General features: G+C 40.5%; 1 protein-coding gene and 1 long non-coding RNA gene across 2 annotated transcripts in view; one reads left to right on the top strand and one right to left on the bottom strand.

Annotated features, from left to right (window-relative positions):
• Window positions 1-24,459, bottom strand: part of LRMDA (leucine rich melanocyte differentiation associated) — a 744,858-nt gene that overhangs the window by 98,940 nt on the left and 621,459 nt on the right.
• On the top strand, window positions 4,311-20,468 carry LOC307216635. The gene is made up of 3 exons (XR_013839242.1): window positions 4,311-4,666; window positions 17,782-17,883; window positions 20,391-20,468. It is a non-coding gene; the product is annotated as an uncharacterized lncRNA (long non-coding RNA).

The raw sequence follows: 24,459 nt of genomic DNA, 5'->3' as shown, positions 1-24,459 counted from the left end.
GTAATTTGGTTGAATGTTAAGAAGGATGCTAGATCATAAATAATTGACCACCACTAAACTAGATGGAATTAGGACGATAAGTAGATTGAGGGAAATATAAACCATTTGGAGAACTATTAGACTATATTTAAAAGAATGGGACCTAAGAATATAAACAAGATGACAATTTGCTGGTTAAAATTTAAGACGATGTAAGTGGGAGCGGGAGATGTGAGGGAGTCCAAAGAGGTTTTGAAAATATGTTATGATATATGCTATATTGTTGATTATTTTTGCATTTGTATTTAAAAAATCTTAATAAACATTTATAAAAAAAAAAAACACCACCAGCTGCTTGGCAGCTCCATGCATGGAATACCTCCACTCTCACCCCAATCTCAGATTTAAATGAAACCCTCACTAATTGCTGTGAAAGTGAACTGTTTGAAATAGACAGATGTGTGTGCTTCCACACTGGTTCTTAAGCTAGGCAAGCAGTTGCAAAACAGCAGTATCCATGGGTGCTATAAGTTCAAGCACTTGTTTATTTAAATGTTTATACCCTGCCTTCCTGCCTGAAAGGGCCACAGGGAAACAAAATGGCCTTTATTGTGTGCTGCGATGCCAGTAAGGAGAAGATCCACTGGGTCTCTTGAGGCAGGGATCACCACAAGCCACAAATGTAAAAGCCTTGTCCCGGGACTCCTCTGTGAATGGGCAAATTCAATGTGGGGAAAGGTAGTCCATTAAATATTCTGATCCCAACCATTAATAATAATAATAATAATAATAATAATAATAATAATATTTTTTTATTTATATCCTGCCCACCCCAGCCGAAGCCGGGCTCAGGGCGGCTAACAACAATAAAATAAATAAAACATTCTATAAATAAATAAAAAATACAACATTCTAAAATCATTTCATTATAAAATTAATTCAATTCAAATTAATGGCAACCATTGGGCTAGAGTTCTGTGAAGATTGCCAAAGGAGGGAGTCAGGCTGTGCCCTGGCCAAAGGCCTGGTGGAACAGCTCTGTCTTGCAGGCCCTGCGGAAAGAGGTAAAGTCCCGCTTTAAGAGCTTTGAATTAAGCTCAGGAAACAAACAAACTGGAAGCCAGTGCAGACTGAATGGGCTGTAGCTCAAACCCTGTCAACAGCATTTGCACCAGCTGAAGTACAAGCAAGGCACCAGCAGCATGCATGCACCAACACTAGGAATCAAGAGAATTCTGGGATGGTAGGGACGATGGAAGTTTTCTCTAAGAACTCATCAAGCAAGTTCAGAAACACGGACAATTACTAGTTGAGCTGGTGGGGGTATGTGTTTCACATCTATAATATATTCTTGTTGAAGAGTATTATTTTAAAATAGATTGTAGATTTGAAAGGTTTGTGTCTCCTCCCATATATTATAAAAGACAGGTACTTTTCCATTTTGCTTAACAAAGTTTCTGTGAAACTAGAAAGTCTGCACACATTTTCATCTGTATAAATTGGTCCAATAAAGATGTCATGCACCCAAGTCCATACTACTTGATTACAATTGGCAATTTATAAAAACAGCATAAAAGAATCCCTAAAAGGTACAGTAAGTCTTTACAATCATTCACGTAAGATAATGGATTCCATTTCGAAAGTAAAAATAAAGAACTGAAATAAGATCTCTGGATATTTTATTGTTCTCTTTGTGCATTAATGGTGTAGTTTAATATTTCCTGCACTTATCGATGGAACCTTGCATCTTCGAAATATAGGAAAGTTTAAACTCATGATTTCCTTTAATATCTCAAATTAGTTGGCTACCATTGCTTTATGGGGATTATTAATGCATCTGTTCTTGGCATTTTGCCCTACACCATTTGTCTTTGAGATCTTGCTCCAAATTCAATTTTTGCTGGATTTTAGTTACATAAAACTTCCAAAGAGCATTAACTCTTATTCTTCTTATAGGTTCCTGTTTCGGCATACAAAGGGCTTTGAAAAATGCACCCCTATTCATCAAACGACATGCTTAATTTTAAATCCTGCTGGATGTAAGCACATCTTAAATTATTTAGTCATATGGTGGTAGTGGCCAGTTTGCATAAGTTACATACTGTTGGGATGTTATGGGAAAGTCTTTCAGTTACTCATAAATGATGCAGAACTACACTGCCAAATTGTTTTGTGTCTGAATCCACATTTGGAGTGAATTTCAATATCCAATTGTATAAATTTAAATTGCTAAGCTACCATTGCCAATGGAAATTCATTAGTCATACTTTTTCCTTTTTTTCTTTAATAAAAACTCTCAGAATCTTCTTTTTAAAATTTTTTAATTAACATATAAAACACATACATATACATTTACACAGTACACATACATAACACACTACCTTATTTTCATAACATAAAACATACCTACATTACTCTATATAATACCTGCCTATACTGTACATATCAACATACCTACACATCTACCCCACACAGACACAAAGTGTCTGTTCTTGTTACGCTGCTTTATTTTTCCAACTAGCTTAAACACATTTCATTATTTCTTTAATCTCTTCTTCTATCTTGACTTTACTCTCCTTTCACTCTAATCATTTTCTGGATTCACTCAATATCTGTCAGAAATTTTACTTTTTCCACATAAATTTTGATGTATTCCTTAAAGATAGCCCACTCCTTATTCACTTTTTGCTCCTCTTACCCTCCCTGTTAGTTCGGCAATATGGAAGTATTCCATCATTTTAGATAACCAGTCTGTTTTAGTTGAGACACTGCTGCTTTTCCAATTTTTGGCAATCAATAACCTTGCCGCCATAGTTGCATACATAAATATTGGTCTGACCATTCTTTTTATTTCCTCTGACATGATACCTAGGATTCTGGTTTTCTTTCCAAATGAAAATCTAAACATATTTTTCAGTTTGTTATAGATATTTTCCCAGAATCCCACTGTCAGGGAGCTGCCATCAGAGCCAAGGGTGGAGGGAAGGCTCCCCAATGACGCTGGAGAGGGAACCAGCAAAGAGAGAGGGGGAGCTTCCGCTGGGGAAGGAGATAGGCGTTACGCTAGGAAGAAAGGGGAGGTTGAGGGAGCTTCGGAGGGAGGGCTCCGAGACTTTTCCAGCGAAACCAGCGGGGAGAGCACAGAGCCTCCGCTTGGGACACCCACTCTGCGCAAAAAGCTTCCGCGCAGGGAGGTTAGGCGGAGACTTGGTGTCAAAGAGCTTTTATGTTGGAAAAAGTTCAGGAAACGCCCACTGACGGATTCTGCCAGTGATTGAGACAGCCACGGAGTAAGGGCTGTCCAGCCGGGGAAAAGTTTGACCAAACTACTCAGCGTGGAGCAGTTTGCGGCTTACGCACAAGCAACCCCACATCCCATTACACCCACTATCTCTTTGCACTCCCACCACATATGTAGAAAGGTTCCTGCCCCATTGTTGCATCTCCAACAGACATCACTACAGTTTTTATACATTTTTCTCAGTCTGACCGGGGACAGGTACCATCTGTATTGCATTTTTATTACATTCTCTCTTAAATTATAGCATGCTGTAAATCTGATATCTCTTTTCCACAGCTGTCCCCATTGGCTCATCATAATATTTCCCCCTAAATCCTGGGCCCACTTTACCATTACTGTCTTCACCCTCAGAATCTTCTAAGCACTAACTTTCATTTTTTTCTACAAAATCCCATTGTTTTCCCTCTAGGACGACTTACATGTGCTTTCTCATCAACCCTTTGAGGTAGATGACATCTCTCACCCACCAAGATCATACAGTTAGCTGCATGGCTTAATTGGGTTTGAATCTAGCTCTCCCTGATCCAAGTCCAAAACTTACCATTAAATTCTAACTGTTACCATCATGATACCTCATGATGACTTTACCACAACAAAAACCAATCGTTGGATCCTACTTTGCTGGCTGAAATATATTCCAGAATGGTACATGTGTGAGTCTTCTAAATCTTGCTTCCATCTTTTGTGTCATGCTTCAGTTCTGCTCAGTTCTGTGCCTCATTTAGCCCTGGACTAACTGCTGGCAGAATGGAGAGTCTTTCCCTGTAGCCACTGTGTGACATCCTGCCTTGCCTTATAAGTGTAGTGCATCATAATTGTTTGTTGGGCACATACTCTTACTCTTACTCTTACTATCTCTCTCTCTTTCTCTCCCCAAGCCTTCTTTGGGCACATGCAAAAGGGAAGTTGTTGAACATCCTTCTTCTCGTCTGTGCCTAGCTCTGCAGTATACGCACAGTCCCTCACAGATCGCCCAATGAAGCCTTTTATTAGAGGTTCTAGAATCTTTAACAATCAGAATCATGGATGATACACTTCTCTTATGAGCCAAGCCATGATGTCACACAGGTACTTCAGGGAAGGAAAACTCCACTCTGTCAGCAATAGGAAGAAGTGAACAGAGATGGAACATAACATGAAAGATGGAGACAAGCCTTTGGAGGACAAAATCTGTCCCTATGTAAGCTTTTCAGCAACATGTAGCCTCCAGATTGGTCAGTCATGGGGTGAAGAATAGAAGCCTGGCCTTCTGCTCAACAGAGTACTATCTTCTAATTGCTACACTCCAGTTTTACTAGCTCAAGCCATTATCAGGGGCCAAGTGTTGGAACCCACACTCCACGGTGCTGCTTCCCCAGCTGTCCCCAACAGTGAATTTGCTCAGAGGTAAGTATCATAGAACTCTATCCTGTGCATTGATTGTAGGCACAAAGAACCCATAGTTCAACTTTAATGGATGGTTCAAAGAGGTGAAATAACTGTCTTGGGGAGGAGGGAATCCCTCTACCATAAAACAAAGCAGGAACAACATTCCTTCCAGATGTGCAATAAGAAGTGAAAGTCACAGTATTCCCTAAGGATGTAAGAACGCTTAGAATTTCAAAGACCAATGCCAAGGAACGCCGCCAGATTCACTCCACAAAAAATGTTTGATGAATTACCACCACGAGCACTGACTTTGCAGATAAATGACTATGAGTAGACTACTTTTATGCCTCAGTGGAGGGGGATAAATTTCCCTTTTGTTTGAGAAGGGGAATGTTGTTGGCTATTCCTCTTTTCACCAAACTTAAAACACATTATTAGAATTTGTAGCATTCTAAATGCAATTTGAGGATATTTGAACAGCTTTAGATAAACAAAATGTATCATGACTTGTCCACTCTCTTGGGCTTGGAGCAGTAAATTACAAACAAAACAAAACTTATGCTTTCCTTGCCTGTGTGAGAAACTTCAATATTTTAAACTGGGAATCCCCAGAACCTAAGGTTAAGATTTAAGAAGTGAATTCAGGGGCCCTGCTCTCTTCAGGATGTCTCGGGACTTCAGAAGGCAACAAATAACACAGAAGACCGTAAGAGGGGTGTACAACTGTGATTGGTATGCAAGATGAAAACGAAGACCTTTTATTTCAGTCCTTGCCTGGTCAACCAAGCAGTATCATCTGCCTGCTACTTCCATCCATAGCTCAAGTTTCAGCAACTGATCTCATGGACCCTGGGGCTGGAGAACAGGACTGTGAACATCAGCTTAAAACATTGTGCTTTTTCTCAGTTCAGATCTAAGTTGGCTTGGGGAAAAACATGGTATTTCATAAGAAACAACAGGATAGATATGGACTGTAGCAAACGTGTGTATACTACTTCCCAAACCGGTGGTAAAGTGCACTGGATACAGAGTAAACAGGAGTGTGTACATAGCTTAGGTGTATCTAGACTCATGAATAATTCCCCACAGCCCTGATATGGCTCTAATATCCAGTTCAGTAAATGAATTCCATACAAAAAACAAACAAACCCAAACAATATATGTTTTCTTAAATCCTCCAAAGGCCAAAATGCTTTCGTTAAAGATGTTTGCTGGGCATTCAGAAGTGCTTACCTAGTTGTGCGAAAAGAATCCTCCTCTAAAACCTGCATGTGACTTGGAGGTCACCTTCCTCTGTGTTACGACTACTAATATATGGATCAAATGGTGCCCTCTATACTACTAATGTCCAATGGATTTGTTTTGGAGAAACAGAAGAGCCAGGAGCATAAAGAACAGAGGCATTAGATGCATGCACAGCCCAACAAAGAGCATGTTGTCCCAAGGGCTGCTCAATCCATCACACACTGTAGTTTGGGTAGCATGTGCACCTGCCTGCCAGCTCTTCTCTTTCTCCTTGCAGTAGTGGTGCATGGAAGCATAAAGGTACAGGATCATCAGGGGCTGCACAGAGGGAGCCCATGTGCATCATGGGATGCAGTAGATGCTTTAAGCCACAGCCTCTGGGGATGAGAAGCACACATGTGGAGACATGGAACAAATGGCTCTTACCCATGTGGCAAAAAAGTACTCAGAAAAGCAGCAGTTACATTGTTTTGCCTACATGTGATTTTTTAAAAAATATGCTTGTATATTACACTCAGCAGAGATTACAAGATGACCACAGCTACCTCAGCTCTAAAGTATCTCCAACCCATAACTGATCAGTGTGTGGAGAATTGCCTCAAACTGGGAAGCAGACTCTTTAATGATGCCTGCCCCTTATTCCCTTTGTGAATATTTTCTGGAACCCTAAACCCCTTCAAAACAAATGAAATTTTATGTTTAAGAAATTCTCTTGGCAAAACCTGCATATGCTTATTACCACATTTCTTAACTGGCACAAAATCCAAGCAAAGTCTTGAGGTGCAAATGCTATGCAGTCTATTTAACATCATGGCTATTTATTTTTATGGGCTCTCATTATTGCTCTTTACCCTAAATTATAGGTACATTCCTAGCTGCAGTTTCTCTGCTCTGCAAACTCCACAGTGCTTTCTTATTTAATTTCAAAATCATCCTTAATACCTAATTAGTCAAAAATGCAGTGCCACATATCCAAATGAAGAGACCATACTGGATTTCCTACCCCCCTACCATAAAATGGGGCTCACTAAGGTCCTAATTCAGCTCTAGAGTAAATGCAAACTGCAAAATAGCCTCAATCTATTTTGTCAAACTCCTGATTGACTAAAAAAACAGAAATCAAGATGGGGCTATGCAAACTCGTGAGCTATCTTGACTCTTATTTGTTGGCATAAGCTGAGGCAATAAACAGGTTTAGACATCACCCTAATAGTTTCCTGTGCATTATTCGCTTTCTTCTAAGTAAGTTAGGGTTGCCATATTTCAAAAAGTAAAAACCAGGACACCCCGAAAGTTGTTGAGCTTTTTGTACAAAAACACCAAAACACCACGATTTTTCGATTGACTTGCCTAAGATCCAGGACAAAGTGCCACCTTTCAGAAATTCCCCCCGGATGTCAATTCCACATTTGAAAGTCCAGTACAATGGTACCTCGGGTTACAGACACTTCAGGTTACAGGTGCTTCAGGTTATAGACTCAGCTAACCCAGAAATAGTACCTCGGGTTAAGAACTTTGCTTCAGGATGAGAACAGAAATCGCGCAGCAGCGGCGCGGTGGCAGCTGGAGGCCCCATTAGCTAAAGTGGTGCTTCAGGTTAACAACAGTTTCAGGTGAAGAACGGACCTCCGGAACGAATTAAGTTCTTAACCTGAGGTACCACTGTAATGTCTGGGAAAATCCAGATGTATCGCAGCCCTAAAGTAAGTAGTGGGCTGTCATTACATAAAGAACATACTTTCGCACCCTGCTGGATCAGACCAAAGGCCTACCCAGTTTAGTATTCTGTTCTCACACTGACCACCCAGATGCCTATGGGAAACCTACAAGCAGAACATGAGCAAAATAGCTTTCTCTTGCAGATTGCCCCTCAGCAGCTGGTATTTAGTGGCAGAACACTGAAATAATTGAGGTAGTACATGACCATCGATAGCCTTACTCTTCATGAATTTGTCTAATCCCATTTTAAACCTGTCCAAGTTGATGGTCATCACTACTTCCTGTGGAATTCCATAGTTTAACTATCCGCTGCATGAAGAGCCAAGATTAAGATTAAGCCATCAAAAGTGGCTATGTGGTGATTGTTATGTACTGAGGTTCTCACCCTGGGCCAGCAGGGGGATACTGTAGATAGTTTTCACTCAGGTCCACATATGCAAATAAGGGATTGAAAGTGACGTTCAGTGATTGGATAGTTACAGAAAGTGGTTACTGTTGTGTTGTAGTGGAGCTCTATATAAGCAGGCTGGCTGAACCCTTCAGTTCAGTTCTGTTCTGGCCTGTGAATAAACAAGACCTGTTTGAAGAATCGCTGTGTTGTCTGATATGTTCACCCACAACTTAACACTGAAATCACAATGCTAAATCAGAGCGAGGTCACTGCTTCCTGCTATCATTCTAAAAGGCAGCTTGTTTGGAGGCACCCTTCCCGCAAAACTGAAAACAACAATAACGCGATACATCTGTACACTTTTCCACAGAACATTGCCCCTTCATGCAAAGGGATGGGGAAGGAGATACAGCTCACCCACCTGTGAAGTTTCACAGGTCTTTTAACTACTTTGTAATATCTTTTAAAAAGCATCTTTGCCTACAAACTGGCATGTTTAAATACCACAATTCATATTTTATAATGGATTATGTGCTGAACTAGTTCTGTCAAGTTTACAACTGAATGTCATAATTTTGAGCAAAATCTAAGCACATGCATCTTTTTCTCCTCCATGGAAACAGTTTGACACACATGCCTATATCTCCTGTCACAGGAAATATCTATGAATATTCTGATAAACAGCCATTATGTTGCAGCACTTTTGAGCTATAACAAGCTTGAAAAAAAGAAATGACAGAACATCATAAACAATCGTGCAAAGCTTAATTGTTTTTTTAAAGAACTCTACAAAAGTTTAATATGGACAATCTGAGCTTCAGCAAAAATGGAGGGAAAGGAAGAGTGAAACTTGCACTGATTCCACATTATCTCTCATACAGACACTGTATTTTGGAATGAGTCTGATAGAAAGCCAGTGTTGCAAAACTGGAGAAAAGAGTCTTACAATATCTAATATTTACTCCTCAACAAGGGAGTTTCATTAGCCTAGCTCAAGCCTTGGGATGCTAAGTCACTTTTGCTTGAGTTTTAAAGTTTGTGCCATATTGTTGTGATGATGTTTCATGATACTTCTTGTCCTTTTATGCATTTGTTGTAAGCCACTTTGAGACTGAGGAATGGGAAGCAAAACATAGAGTTGGAAGAGACCACAAGGGCCATCGAGTTACATTTGTGAATGAATGAATGAATGAATGAATATTTTATTTCACTGATCCTCTATAGATAACCTTTCCCAAACCATCAGCATAACAACATTCTACACTTCCAAGAACCTCATCCAACTCCTGCTGCCATTCACTAAAGTCCCTCCCTTTTACCTCTCTGTGATTCCTCAACACCTATCTCCACTTTGTTCCCACAAATATCCCATTTATTTCCGGACAGCAAATTCACACAATTGCCCGTGTTCCTGCATTACGAATGATTTCTGCAATCACTCCGATGGGGATGGCCACATGGAGGCAGCCTTGGGGATGGGTCCACAGCATTTCCCATTCCTGGTCCACTGTGCAAACAGCATCTAGCTGTAGGTGTTGTTGTTGTTTCTTTTTAAATGCATCTTGTCATTTGGTGGGGATAACAACTTAGAGAGCAACTAGCTCTAATGTCCAATTTACTGTGATGAGCTGCATGGGTGTACAAGGAAGAAGCAGGACTCAAATAAGGCACTAAGCTTGAACACCTGGATTTTCAGACACCCAAGGTGCACATGGAACATTAGAGCCCTGTTGGATCTGTTATCCGAGTGGCCGAACAAGCCCACAGGAAGCCCACAAACAGCTTTTGAGTACAAAAGTACTCTCCCCGCTTGTGATGCATAACAACTGGTATTCAGAGGCAGACTGCTCCAAAAGTAGAGGCAAAGCATATACATGGTGGCTAATAGCCATTGATAGCCTTGTCCTCTGTGAATTTGTCCAATCCCCCTTTAAAGCCTCCAAGCTTGTGGCCATCACTACGTCTTCTGGAAGCAAACTCCATAGTACTTCCTGTCCTGAATCTTCCAACATTCAGTTTCATTGGATGACCCCATGTTACAGTGTGACAAAGTCTGCATCATGCATAATTTTATACAACATTATCATGCACCCGCTACCCTTCCTCGCCTTTTCTCTAAACAACCTTGCTTCACAGGGGAGTTGATCCAATTCCATGACCATTTTGGTTGTCTTTTCTGAACCTTTTCCAACTCTGAATTAACTGCAGATTAACTTTCTTTGTAAGAGTCCTCTTTAAAAAAACTGAGATTTTAATGCTGTTCACAAACCGTCCTGTAACTCATTACAAAATGGGGTAACTTGGAAATTGGCACAAACATGTCTCCATACAGTGTGAACTAGGGCCCAAGAACTGACTGAGCTGAATACGGGGGGGGGGGGGGGGGATAGAGGCTGCTGCTCACAGGGTTATTTTTGGCATTTTCTTTTAAATATAAAAGTGCTGCTTCATGTAACCAACCAGTGGGCTGCTGTCAATCCCAAGTAGGAATTACACTGCTAGGATAATGTATGAAATAAGCCTATGACAGACTCATGAATTGTTAAGTTATTGTTACTTGTTTTTGTATTACAGGATTTTGGGGTAGATATTAGATACATTAGCTCCTGGTGGAACAATTCTCTGTGGATTTGTATGATATCACAGCTATGAATTCTACAGGTTAAATATGTGCAGTAGTACAGAATTACTTTTCTTTGAAATAAAATCATTTCCCTCTCTCATTTTTCATCTGGAACTGTTAAAAACAAGCTATTTGTTTCCCTTTTTCACATACTTGAGTTAGCCTAAAACTCAAAGAACAATTCAGAACTGTTTCATTCACCTTCACATTCGCTGTGTGGATTCACAATTTTCATGGGGGTGGGATTATAGGCTACTACCAAGCTGCTTAAGGGGTTGCTCCACATCTACCGTATTTGCCTGGCTCCCGGGTTACCAGGACACACACAAACTACCAAGGAAATGTTGTTGCATGAAGCCTCTAGAAAAGGGGAACCTTGAAATAGCTATAAAGGACTTCGTCTCTTACTAGTGAACTAACAGCTGTCATGGACTTACTTGCATTCCATCTGGAAAAGAACCTTTAGGACAAGGGTGTGGAACAACACTTGTATATAAAGATGTATGTGCATTCTGAATGTTTAGAATGACTTAAGTTTTCTTTTAAGACTGAGCAAGTACCATCATGGAACTGACTTTTTGATGTATCACCCTCCACTGCAAATATCCAAAGTGGGGTGTAAATGTTTTAAACAAACAAACAAAGGTGTGTCCCCTTCCATAATCTCGCCGCTCCTTGAACAAAACAGATGGAAGCTTTTCTGTACCTTTGGGCTAGGTTGACAATACATCTATTCGCCTGTTTCTTTTATGTAATAAGTGTATCAGAGAAAATGGTGTTTCTTTCATTAACACAGTGGTTTAAAAACAAAAGGCATTGTGAAGTGGACACTAAACAAAAATCCAGATATTGTTTTTTCCTAAATGAAATTCTCGGCTCTGGAACTGAGCATTATGCAGGTTTTGGAGAGAATGTATAAAGATCTCCATTTGGCTTCATTGAAGTTTCCCACATTATATTTCTTATCTTTGGCAGATCCTATTTCTTACGTCAGTCATTAGACTGCACTAAATTGCCCTTGACTGAACCTGATGATCAGATGGGTGTCATATTTTTCTCTCTTCTTTTTTAAAACTCTTAATGCAAATTCCTATTGTTGCTCCATCCAATCCTCTAGCACTTATAAATATTTCTATTTAAAGGTAAAGGGACCCCTGACAGTTAAGTCCAGTCACGAACGACTATGGGGTTGCGGCGCTCATCTTGCTTTACTGGCCAAGGGAGCCGACATTTGTCTGCAGACAGTTTTTCTGGGTCATGTGGCCAGCATGACTAAGCCACTTCTGGCAAAGCCAGAGCAGCACTCAGAAACACCATTTACCTTCCTGCCGGAGCGGTACCTATTTATCTGCTTGCACTGCATGCTTTCGAACTGCTAGGTTGGCAGGAGCTAAGACCGAACAATGGGAGCTCACCCCGTTGCGGGGCCTCAAACCACTGACCTTACGATCAGCAAGTCCAAGCGGCACAGTGGTTTAAACCACAGTGCCACTCATGTCCCATCCTTAATTCAGGTAAAGCTAAATATTTAATTTAACTTCCAAATTTGCATGCAAAAAAAATGCAAGTTGAGGAATTTGAGATATTTATTTTAATTTTTTTGAGTTTTCTGTTTGAAAGTTCAAGTTAAGCTTTATGTACAAGATTTGAAAGGTTAACACTAAAACATCTGCATTACTCTTCATCAAACACCGACTACCTCTCAAAAATCGTATTGGATTTTGGACTTTCAACATTGATAGCATTAAATGTCAAAATTATTGAGAGAGTGCAAAATGTATGCATACTTCTGTCTCAGCTTCCCTTCCACCTCAAAGTGCTCTGCTTCTGCATCAAGTACAAAGCAATGAAATAAATCTCTTCTTGTTCATCCCCATCATTGAATGAACCTCAGAAGGGAACAGTTTTCATAGTAGTTGGATCTTGTTCGGTTTTCTTGGTTTATCCTGATAATTATACAAGGTGGATAAAAACTAAAAAATCTCTTTAACTCGAGAAGTAACTCTAGCATTCTTGAGTTTCAAAACAGAGAGCTTAAACAGCTAATATACGCATTCTTCCCCCTATTGCTCACTAATGTGACGGAAAGTGTCTGTTTTCCCTAGTGGCACGTAAGTACTAAAATTGCACTGCATTGCATTTTGCTCTCAGCAGGCAGCAAAGTGCAGAGTCAATGAGTTATTTTCCATCCTTTCTTTCAGGTTTCTCCTGCCATGGGCTGGGGGTGGGGGTGCAGAGAATGAGGGTTTCAAGCGATTCCTCAAACCTGGCAGATACTTAAAAACCACCCCTGAGTTTAAAAACACTCTAAAAGATACCAATATCACCAGTTGTGCAAGAAAAGTGTGCTTCATTACAACGTCAATAGAGGCTTATTTTCACACAAAATCAATACTATCTGCAGCTCTCAAACTTCATAAGATGACATTTCTTGAGAGTAACAAGAAGGGATCAAGTCCCCCCACCCCACCCGCTACTTCTGCAGTTTGTGGAAGTAAACTATCATTCTCCAGCAGAAAATAAGGGTCCATTTCTTGGCTTTTTTTGTGTGTGTGTTTCTTTCAGAACAGACAATTTGAGCACTCCTACCTACCACAGGAAGCATGAAACCAAAGGAGAATTGTCAGGGCCACTGGCCACAATCAATCCTGCTGTCTAACACAGCAAAATGCACAGGATGGGGGAAAAGAAAAAGATGAAAGATGCTTTGGAGGAAACTTTGATAAGCAAACGTATCATTAGATCATGAATACAACAATTTATATCGCATAACATGTAAGCAAGATGCCACAACCACTCACTTTCTAGTGTTAGAGGAGAATCAGAGATACCTCTCCCTCTCCAAAGACAGAAACAGAAACACACACACACACACACCATGAAATGAATAACCTCTTTTGCCTTTTTGGAAGAAATGGCCACAGACTCAGGAATAGGGTTGCCAAGCTGCCCAGACTAGTATTGTAATGTAGTGTATTTAATCTACATTTAAACTAGAGGTGAATGGATTAGCCTTTTTCTAGTCCACATCAGTTTTACATGTGCTCAGTAATATATTCATTCTAGCCCATTTTTTGTGGATTAAAAAAATGCACAGAAGATGTATTTAATTTGTACATATTTCACATACATTCCTCATTCAAAATACTCATTTTAAAAATGCTATCCCCTATAAAATGTGCATTTTTCTACAATGTACACATTTGGTGCCATTTTCTTTTTTTTACCAGAAACTGCACCGTAAAATTTGGAGACGTGCGTAGTCTGCACTTCTGCTGCATGTCGACCCATATACAAGTCTAGGACCAACCAATTAGGTAGGTTTGTTTTAAAATGTAGGCTAAATAAAAATTTCTTCTACCTCTACCTGTAACAAAATTTGCAGCATGGAATACCCCTATTCAGATCTCCAGCCACTCCATTCCAGTCCATTCCCAAACAGCCTGTCGCCATTCCATGCTCAGTGAGCATGCTCAGTCCCTAGGGCTTAGCCATTCCATGCCACCCTGCCCTTTTTTGTGATGTTTTTGGGTCACTTCCTGGTTCAGCATGATGTGTATATCCGGTCACATACATATTGAACCCACCTAAATGGGCAGGTTGCCTGTATCTCTTGTTAGTGGACGGTGCCATCTTGACTACATAAGGACAGGCATTCTAAGGACTCAGGTAGATTGGTAAAGAAAAAGTAGTTTATATGCGTTGTAGATGCGATATAACATTGTGCCACCAGATGGCACTGTAGAGTCCTGTTTTTGCCTACTGGATTTCCCTGTTTAAATATACAACACATTTAACTGAAACACTTCTTTGATGCGTCTAGATCCAGCCTAAGAATGTACTATGTACATTTCATTGTTCCGCAAGGGACAATGACAATAAAGATATCGTATTGTATCGTAAATGTCTTCCAAACACTTTGGAAGACAGTGAAGGAGAGAAGATTGCAGAGTAAACAGATATAGCATTCAGAAGGCAGAAAAGAGTATTTGTCAATCAGTAATGGTTGTGGGGAGGGAGAAGGCTCAGATCAGGAAGTTATCCTTGTGAGAATCACGGTGGCACTTGCTATTTACTATTATTATTTATTAAATTTGTATACCGCCCTATACCCATAGATCTCAGGGCAGTTCACAGCTAAGCATAGTGCCTTTATTTTCATTTGTGAAATGTTGATCTGTATGCAGACTTTATCCCTGACCTACCAAGTTCCTGCCTCTGCCACCTGGCCTTGCCCAAGAAGCTAGTAGTTTGTCCTCAATTGTTGGCAACCATACATAGGGCACCATTTAGGGAGGGCTGGTAGGGTAGTCACTCCATGGGTTTCATAACACAGGACATTATTCTTTAGTGACACCTGTTGTGGCGATCACACAGGGTCCCTGGACGTTTCACCGTCTATTGATCCCTGTGCCACCACTTTATTTCTCACTGCCACCACCCAGGCCCTACCTGGTAAAATACTGAGTCCAGCCAGGGTTAAATTGGAACGTACTCTTCTGTTTATTTATTGCATGTTAACAAGCGTGTGGTTTCATAAACAGTATCAATCAATTACAATCATGGGGTGCCTATCTAGACCTACAACTTCCGCTACCTGCTCTCACTCACTAAACCACCACTCAGATATTTTCTTGTCTTCCTAGCTCCTAACTGTTCCTGACTCAGCTTATTTCGCTACACTAACTCAACCTACCCACAGACTCTATCCCAATTCACTCCCACTCCAACCAACCACCCAACTCCCAACGAACTCTCCCTTTGCCCCTCCCAGAGCTGGTTTTATAGTCCCTCTGACTCCACCCCCCCTGGGTTCTGATTGGGTAACCTGTTTAACTATTTCACCTCTAGCACTCTCATATGTTAATGTCACACCTGTATCTCTGCCAAGTTCATTGTGCTCAATTCAGACATCACACCCAACCATGGTTTGTGCTAATCACAATTTATAATGCAAAGATGATTGACGCTTCCAAGCATACAATAGTCTCTCTTCATTTTATCTCAATACACCATTTGATACATTCATTCCTATCTCTATGGTACAGAATCTTACAGAATCTTTTGAGGCAGAATCTTAGCTGTAATCATGGCTTGACCATACACACGGGACACCAAAGCATAGTCAGTGCAAATCATGGTTTGCAAAACCACATAAAACAATAGTTTTACTTAAAACCATAATTTCAAGCTGTGTGTTAATTTAAACATCACACCAAACAATAGTTAAGGTTCCTTAATCAGTTGTGTAGACCCCACTGGGAGAAGATTGGTATTGAACTTGACCTAAGTTAGAATTTTCTGCAGTATAAGCTTTATGTTCTAAAAACGAGCTATTCCCCTTCATTCCTGGGTACAAATGTAATTCCTGTGCACACACACACACATGCATGCATGCCCACACACAAACAAAAAAACACACCACACCATTAGAAGTTGCTGTCAAGAAATCACGAGCAATATTTATTGTAACAGCTGTCTTTGAACTTTGAGGATGGATATTCAGATTCTAGTAATTATGCCAGTCAGGTGTGATTTTTTTGTGTGATTGGCTATACTATCTTGTTAATCCACACACATGTACACGCGCACACAGAGCCATTGGGTGGGTGTGGAAATGGAACCTGAATCTAGGTGGAAATCAGCTTTTCATGTTAGCTGGATTCTAGGAATAAAAGTTGCCCACAAATGACAATCAGAAATAAAAAATAAAAAGGCTAGTAAACTGGTCCCGTGGATTAATAATCCCAATCTTCCATTAAAGATTAAATTTATGTGCGTCCATGCTCCTTCACCTAAGCATAGAACCACTGTCCACTGAGAGAGTCAACTTTAGAACCAACATCCAGAGACAGACTCCTGGGAATGTCCATGCTTTTAAAAATATTTCAGTCCCAACTTCTCCTCCTCTTTTTTCTTTTTCAAAAATCACCAATCTGATCATGCAGTTATTTTATAGCATCATTGGAACAAATACACAAACATCTGGAATCATGGGGTATATTTAATTTTAAAGGGTTCATTTGGCTGAATGGTAAAATCATGAAAAATTGCCTGTCTACAAGCTTTGAAAAACCAGATGATGAAGCTGTTTGGCTACAGACATTTACAGTCAATTGAAATTTATTGAGGTGCACACCTGCTACAGTCTCCCTACACACTCATATAACACCCATCAGCCTTAATGATTAATTTTTTTGTGTACTAACTGCAGCTATTGTTTCAGTAAAAGGTACAGATTGCTCACCAGAGTTTAATTCCATGTATAGAGGCATGCTGTGGTTACTTAAGACTCCCCTATATTACGGCTGTTCTTAGAAAGAAAGACTAGTTTAGCTTAAATATTCTCAAACTGAGTGTTATTGAACAATCCCACTATTAGTCAAGAGACATTTTTAGCATAAGGTTACCAGGCGTCCCCGTTTCCGGGGGACAGTCCCCAGATTTACAAAGCAGACACCATACAGAATCCATTGAAGTTGAAAAGTGTCACTGGATTCATTGAAAAAAATCTGGTAACCTTATTTTAGCAGCCCTGCAGATGTTGTTGTACCCCAGTTCCCATCAGCCCCAGCCAGCATGGGTAACAGCCAGGGATGATGGGAGTTGTAGTCCTGGAACAACTGGTCAAAGGTTCTAAAATATGTTTATTCACTAAGAGTTGTTCACCCCTGTTTCAGAGCCTCCCCAAGAATTAACAATATGAACCAAGAGCAGCAGCAAAAAATTCTGAAAGGGCAAGGAACAATCCACACACCACTCTACACACACTGAGAAGATAACATTTATCCCACAGCAACGCTGTGGTCTAAATCACTGAGCCTAGGGCTTGTTGATCAGAAGATCGGCGGTTCGAATCCCCGCGACAGGGTGAGCTCCCGTTGCTTGGTCCCAGCTCCTGCCAACCTAGCAGTTCGAAAGCACGTCAAAGTGCAAGTAGATAAATAGGTACCGATCTGGTGGGAAGGTAAATGGTGTTTCCATGCACTGCTCTGGTTTTGCCAGAAGCTGCTTAGTCATGCTGGCTATATGACCCAGAAAAACTGTCTGCGGACAAACATTGGCTCCCTTGGCCAGTAAAGCAAGATGAGCGCTGAAACCCCAAAGTTGTTCACGACTGGACTTAACTGTCAGGGGTCCTTTACTTTACTTTAGCAATGGTTCACTACATAAACTATGGTCCTTCCTGGCAATCACCCAAACTTGGAGAGACTCATCTCACTTCAGGACAGACCAGTCATGGGGGAATCAGAGTGGGTGAATGCTGTTGAATTCATCTCCTGCTTTGGGGCTTTGAATGGTATGCCACCATGAGAAGCAGAATGATGGACTAAATGGGCCTTTGGCTTGATCCAGAAGGGCTCTTATACATGTGTGGACTAATAGCAAAATTACCATCTGAAGTGACATTCCTTACAGCATGTTTTGCCCTGTATCCAGTGTGAGGCTTCCAAAAATCCACTTTCAACCAACAAAAGTGAAAACACCAAAAAGATTAAGGTGGGACATTGCTGGGGAAGGCATGGCATCTCTTTTTGTTCCAATGCATCTGTTGACTTGACCAAAAGCTTGATTTCCAACCTTTCCCTTCCTTGCCAATGCTGTTTATTTAGCTTTGCAACTCATGTGATGAACTCATGCTAGAGGCAGCTTTCTGCTTTAATATGCCTTCCTCATGGTCTAGTTACTTCCCCCACTCTTCTTCATCAGCAGGGCTACACAACAGTGACAGCGTCCTGAGCTTCTATGGCTGTCCTGAATGTCCACGAGAAATATTTCAGAAAGGGTTTCAAGAGGCCTAAAATGTTTTCCAAAATACACCTGAAACCATTATGTTTTGCATTGTTTCACTTGGTGCCATTTAAAAACAACAAACACAGTGTTGTTCTTGCCGGCTATTATGATCCAGGAAAAGTAGAGAGCACATGATCAATATGGCATCATGACACCATGCAGCCTTTCAGATGTGACTACATGGTGGCACCAATTTTAGGAGCACATAGGAATGAGGGAAATGCTTCTTGCTTTCATTCTGAATGTGAAAATCCTTTCATAGTCTGCCTGGAACTGTCACCAAAAAGGTACATATTTCACCAGAAGAGGAGAGGGTGGTGTTTGTTTGTTTGTTTGTTTGTTTGTTTGCTAACTGCACTCACTCTTGTCACCTCAACCTGAAACTTTACCCACTACACTTCTGCAGCATGGAAGAAATCCTGCAAGTCTGTCACTAATCTAAACATGTCGTATGAATTAAGACCTAGAAGAAGGTACTAACTCTAGCAAACCGCTTCAAGAACCTTGGCATTCCTGTGTCTTTCATAGATAGTAACATGTATCCACCTCTTTCCCGTATAATAGATAAGACACTGGAGTCATGAGCAGAGGGGAAATTCCTGTGCTGTAAAAACTCAGGGGCTATTCAAATGATACTTTCCCAGTCTCACTTCTGTGTTGAGTGAGATAAGAAGCACAACATGTCAAGTTCGTGCACTTCCCCACAAACTTATAACAATCCTATAACAATCCACTGCAATAATGGAGAGTGGCAATACGAGAATGGGCCTCTTCTGCAGTAGCTCCCCATTTCTCGAATTCCCACCCCAGGGAGGCTCGCCTGGCACCGTCATTACATATCTTTAGGTGCCAGACAAAAACGTTTCTCTATAACCAGGCCTTTGGCTGATTAAACAATCTATGGCCTTTTAAATGTGTTGTGGGAGGTGGGGTATTGGTTTGCTCTTGTATTTTGTGTTCTCATTTTGTATTTTTATATTGTAAATCACGCTGTGATCTTCAGATGAAGGTGGTATACAGAGTTAATTAATAATAACAACAATAATTTGCAGCTCCTGCTTTTTCCTGCTGGTGTACCTAGTCCTGCAACATGTCTGTATACCACTAAATATAACTGTAAATCTTGCCATCTCCCACTACTTTATCAAATTGCTCTTGCACCTTAATCCTAATCTTTTGTTAGCATTGCGTTCATTTTGTGGCAGTATGCATAATCTTGCACACTTAATTGTAAGTCTCAGGAAAGGTCCATTAACTTGCTTGGCAAGTGAATGCGGATCATCTCTTCCTTTTCTCAAAATGTCAAGACTCATGGCTGAAATTCAGGAAGGTAGATGACTTCACCAATTGAAAGCATTTTCCCACTTCAAATCTATTAACTGGTTTTCTTTCCCGAGTGCCTAAAGAAACATTTCATCCAAGCTCTCAGCAAAGCCTCTGAGAGAGTTTATGTACAATTCTGAGCTCATTCACCCATCCCTCATTCCACATGACTTCCTGCTCCCATCATTATTATACACAAGACAGTGGTACATTTCTATGCCAAAGTTTTAACAGCCTACAGTATCCTGATAGAAATCCAACATTCCTTTGAAGCACTGACGAGAAATTGTTGAGCTTAGAAAGTGACAGCAACATGAATTCAGTGACCCAGATAAATGTATGTTTTGAACCATATTAAGTCAAGGGTCAGAATCAAAACTAACAGCAATGTATTAAACATTCAGTAACATCTGTGTGGTTCCTAGAAAAATGCAGGCACAGAAAACGACTCACACCATTGTTGTACAAGTAAAGGAAGCTCAGTTAAAGCTGGGTTCAAGCTAACAATTCATCCTGAGCAAAGCATACTTACTACATGATATGCAATATATGGCCAGGTGACTCAGCAGGAAAAGAGGAGAGAGGGAGGTGTGAATTGGCTGGATTTCATGTCACCTAGTTTTTAACTACCCCTTTTTTGCCTCTAGGTAAAATTCTTGTTTTCAGATACTTATATGCTTTGTTATGTTTGGAGTGGCCTAATTTTGCTAAGGAAGTAATTCATGGAGGCTCATGTGACTGTGAAGCTGAAAGTCTGCACTAGATTTATCACTGGCTTATACTGTATTTTGTCATGCTGTTTTCAGTGGTTGTTGCAAATGGTTAAACCCTTGTTGTTTAATCAATAAATTATGTTTGGTTTCTTATGCGTACGATTGCTGAAGGGGCAAACTTTTGCCATTTCAGACTACAGGTGGGGGCTCACATTATGGTGGGGGTGTGTGCAAATCCATGCCCATAGAAAACTACCACCTCAGAGAGAAGGCTAAGCTAGAACACGTCTCCCTGAAACCTACCATTTTTTTTGCAGAGAGTATTCTATAAATGGAAGAACACTCAGTCATGTGAGCAGCCTGAAGTGCTACAGCCCAGGCACAGGTTTAACAACCTCTATGAGAACTAGGCCATGGTGCAAGCAGACAAGCATCCACTCACTGCTTCAGACTGATATTGTATATAAGGTGGTGGGTTGGTAGTGTTTTTGCCATAAATTAAGCTGTGAAGCATGGAAGCAGACACGAAGGAACCTCTTTTTATTCCCACCACTCTGGGCATTATAAAGCTTCAGAACAAAAAGTGGTCCACAGCCAACATAGAGACTTCTAAACAAAGGGATAAAATAGTTGTAGCAATGGAAGAAAAATATTATTTTAGCAGGGGAGTTCTGAAATACAAGCTGAGAGAAATGACAGGAGGGGTTGCATGCATGCACTGATGCTCTGTGAGAGCAAAGAACATGACACTGGGTGCAGCTTTCAGTTTCCAAAGGATCTCGGCTTTCATTGAAAAAGAACAACACACAAAGATTGTCTTACACTTCAAAAGATGAAATACAGTAGTCAAGGCCTGTCAAAATCTCAAGACTGGATTAGGCCATACACTGGATTAGAATGCACATTTTTACATGCGGCTAAAATGGTTAGAATTCGCATTCAATGCCCTGGTAACAAATGACGCAGATAGCAGTTCAAATCACTTCTATGACACTCCTTAACATATACAAAGGGTTGGGGATGAGACTTCTACTTCACTCCTACCCCACTATGAATGTGAGGAACTGTAGAATAATTGTGCAAAATTAAAACGCTTAGCAAATTTTATTGAGGGGGTGGAGATTCTGATGTTGGAAACCCTTCAGAAAATGAGGTTGAGGACTCAGAAGCGGGAAGGCATGCAGGGGCAGGTGGGGCTAATTATTGGGTTGCACCTTCAGACACTACATAGGACTCAGTCTCAGTTTGTTGTTGAAGAACAACCTGTTTGGCAAAAGAAGGGTTAAAGTGGTAAGATCTGATTGCAAGACAGGAGAAACAGACCATAGAAAAGGAAATAGTTAGAACAAGTTCTACTGGCCAGAGTAGCAGCACAACGTGACATCTACACCTGGAGACATTGTGCAGTTTTCCACAGAGTTTTTTAAAGTCAAGATTATCTAAACTCTTTTTAAAAAGTAGGAGATGATAAGGGAAAACACAGGAGGAGATGGGCATGTTTTGATCATGACATTATGTAGATGCCCCATAAAAAGTGAGTGAACAAAGAACTCACTTTCTATTCCATAGTGAATACCCAATGGGAAACTTCCTTGATGACTTCATGTCAGTTTGTATGCCATTGTATTATTTTAGTGCACACAAAAATGTTGAAGTTTGGTAAATACAGTGGTACCTGAGGTTACAGACGCTTCAGGTTACAGACTCCACTAACCCAGAAATAGTACCTCGGGTTAATAATTTTGCTTCAGGATGAGAACAGAAATTGCGTGGCAGCGCAGCAGCAGCAGCAGCAGCAGCAGCAGTGGGAAGCCCTATTAGCTAAAGTGGTACCTCAGGTTAAGAACAGTTTCAGGTTAAGAATGGACCTCCAGAACGAATTAAGTTCTTAACCCGAGGTACCATTGTATACAACAGTAATGTACAGGAAGAAATAGTCTGGTAAAACTTCTGGTTGAATGGATAAAGAAAATGCAAAGTTTATAAACTATGGCAAGCAAGCCATTCTAAGTACAGTGGTACCTCAGTTTAAGAACAGTCCTGTTTACGAATGATTTGGTTTACGAACTCAGCAAAACCAGAAGTAGTGTCCCAGTTTGCGAACTTTACCTTGGGCTAAGAACAGAATCCGAACGGTGGAAGGGCACCGGCGGTGGGAGGCCTCATAAGGGAAAGCATGCCTCGGTTTAAGAACAGTTTTGGTTTAAGAACTGACTTCCGGAACGGATTAAGTTTGTAAACTGAGGTACCACTGTATATGTTTTACATTGGCCAAGGTGCCCCCCCCCCAAACACATTCTGACCCATACTGATAGCTTCTGAACTTGGAGAAGAAGTAGGCTACTCTTCCTGTCAATCAGCCCTCACATGTTCAGCTTATTGCAAATCACTATTGCTTTACTCCCAACAAAAATGGTTTGCTTGCTTGTGGGGATGGGGGTAAGCTCTCTGAAGTGTTGCAAATAGACTATGGAAACCAACAAAACGAAAAACCTTGATATTCATAACCACTTCTGCCTGAAATTGAACTCCAATATATTTTAACCACTTACATTTCCCCCCTTATTCATCTCATTGCACCATATTAAATGCGTTAAAGCAAGCACTTCCTATTTATAGTCCATGATTAAACATATTTTATGATTCCTCAGGTTAACTAAATGATAAAAAAACTACTCACAGGGTTTTTTTCTTTTTTAGATGGTTCACATTAAGAAGCTTCACACAGATATACAGAAAAATCAATTGCTAAGCATAAAGTGCAGCTCACATTAAGGAAACTACAAACTCTGACTAATTATGATAAGTTGCTATGTAAATTACTCTGTGACATTCCCAGCAATCAATTTCAAGTTTAAATAGATGAAGACTCCGGCTGTAAACTAGGATAGGAACCTAACAACTGTATCAACCACCATCACCACAGTAAAGATTTGCAGTGATAGCATGAGCCAAATAATTACCTTTTGGGAAGCAAAAACTTATCTCTTTTTTATGCCAACATTTTTTTTAAAAAAGGAATTCAGTTTTGCAGTGTGGAAGAGGTATATTGTACCCAATGCACATCCTTTGAGCCTAGTCCCTCCATACCCCCCCCCCATTTTAGCAGTTATGGGGACTTCTGCCACCCCGCCCCCCTGTGCTAACAAAAGTTTCTTTGAAACAAGACAGGTATCCCATTAGTCACCTTCTCCCATACAAGTCCCAGCAAAGATGGCACATCATCATTCCACTTGTGGCTGCATTTGAAAGCTTGGAACTTCTGCTACTTGCTGAGGATGGGGGACTGCTTTTAAACTTCAAAGGTTTCTAAAACTTGAATTTACACCTTTGACAGAAAAATCCTACAAAACCATGTTGTTGTGTTCCACGCAATGAACCAGGAGGCGTGGATCAACTCAGTTTGCTGCATATCACAGAGCAAACACATCCTCCCAGCATCTCTTGACCCTGTTCATGTATAGGGGAAGTTACAGTTGTGTCATTTATTTACGCTAAATCTCATTTGCCTTTTTATTGCTCATTTCCCCAGTTTAGAGAGATCCTTTTGTGTTGTTGTGTGCTTTTATCACCTGCAAATGTGGACTCATTTCTTACTCCTCAATTAGGAACGGATCCAACTGGGAACGGGTTAGATGGCATTCATTTTTTGCCATCCGCTTTTTACTGCCCTGCGTTGTGAATAGTAACTGTCCTTCTAACCACTGCCTGTTCTTTAACCAGTTTATCAGGACACACACTCTTTATCTCATAACAGCTAAGTGAGGGGCTTTATCAAAAGCTTTTTGAAAGTCCGTCCAAGTACATAGTATCTAGTGGAAGAGCCCACCTACATGTTTTTGACAGACTAGGGAACAACTCTAGGACTAGTGACGCACGACAAAATTCATGAAGACTAAATATTGCTGAAGACTTTCAATTGTTTGCAGCAGTAAGAAACAGGAACAAGCAAACAAAGGAGAAACAATTCATCCTTTTAAGTCAATGTCTATTTTAACTAAGA

This window comes from Podarcis cretensis (genome assembly GCF_951804945.1).
Source record: "Podarcis cretensis genome assembly, chromosome: 5".
Classification (NCBI taxonomy): domain Eukaryota; kingdom Metazoa; phylum Chordata; class Lepidosauria; order Squamata; family Lacertidae; genus Podarcis; species Podarcis cretensis.
This window is presented reverse-complemented; position numbering and strand designations above follow the sequence as displayed.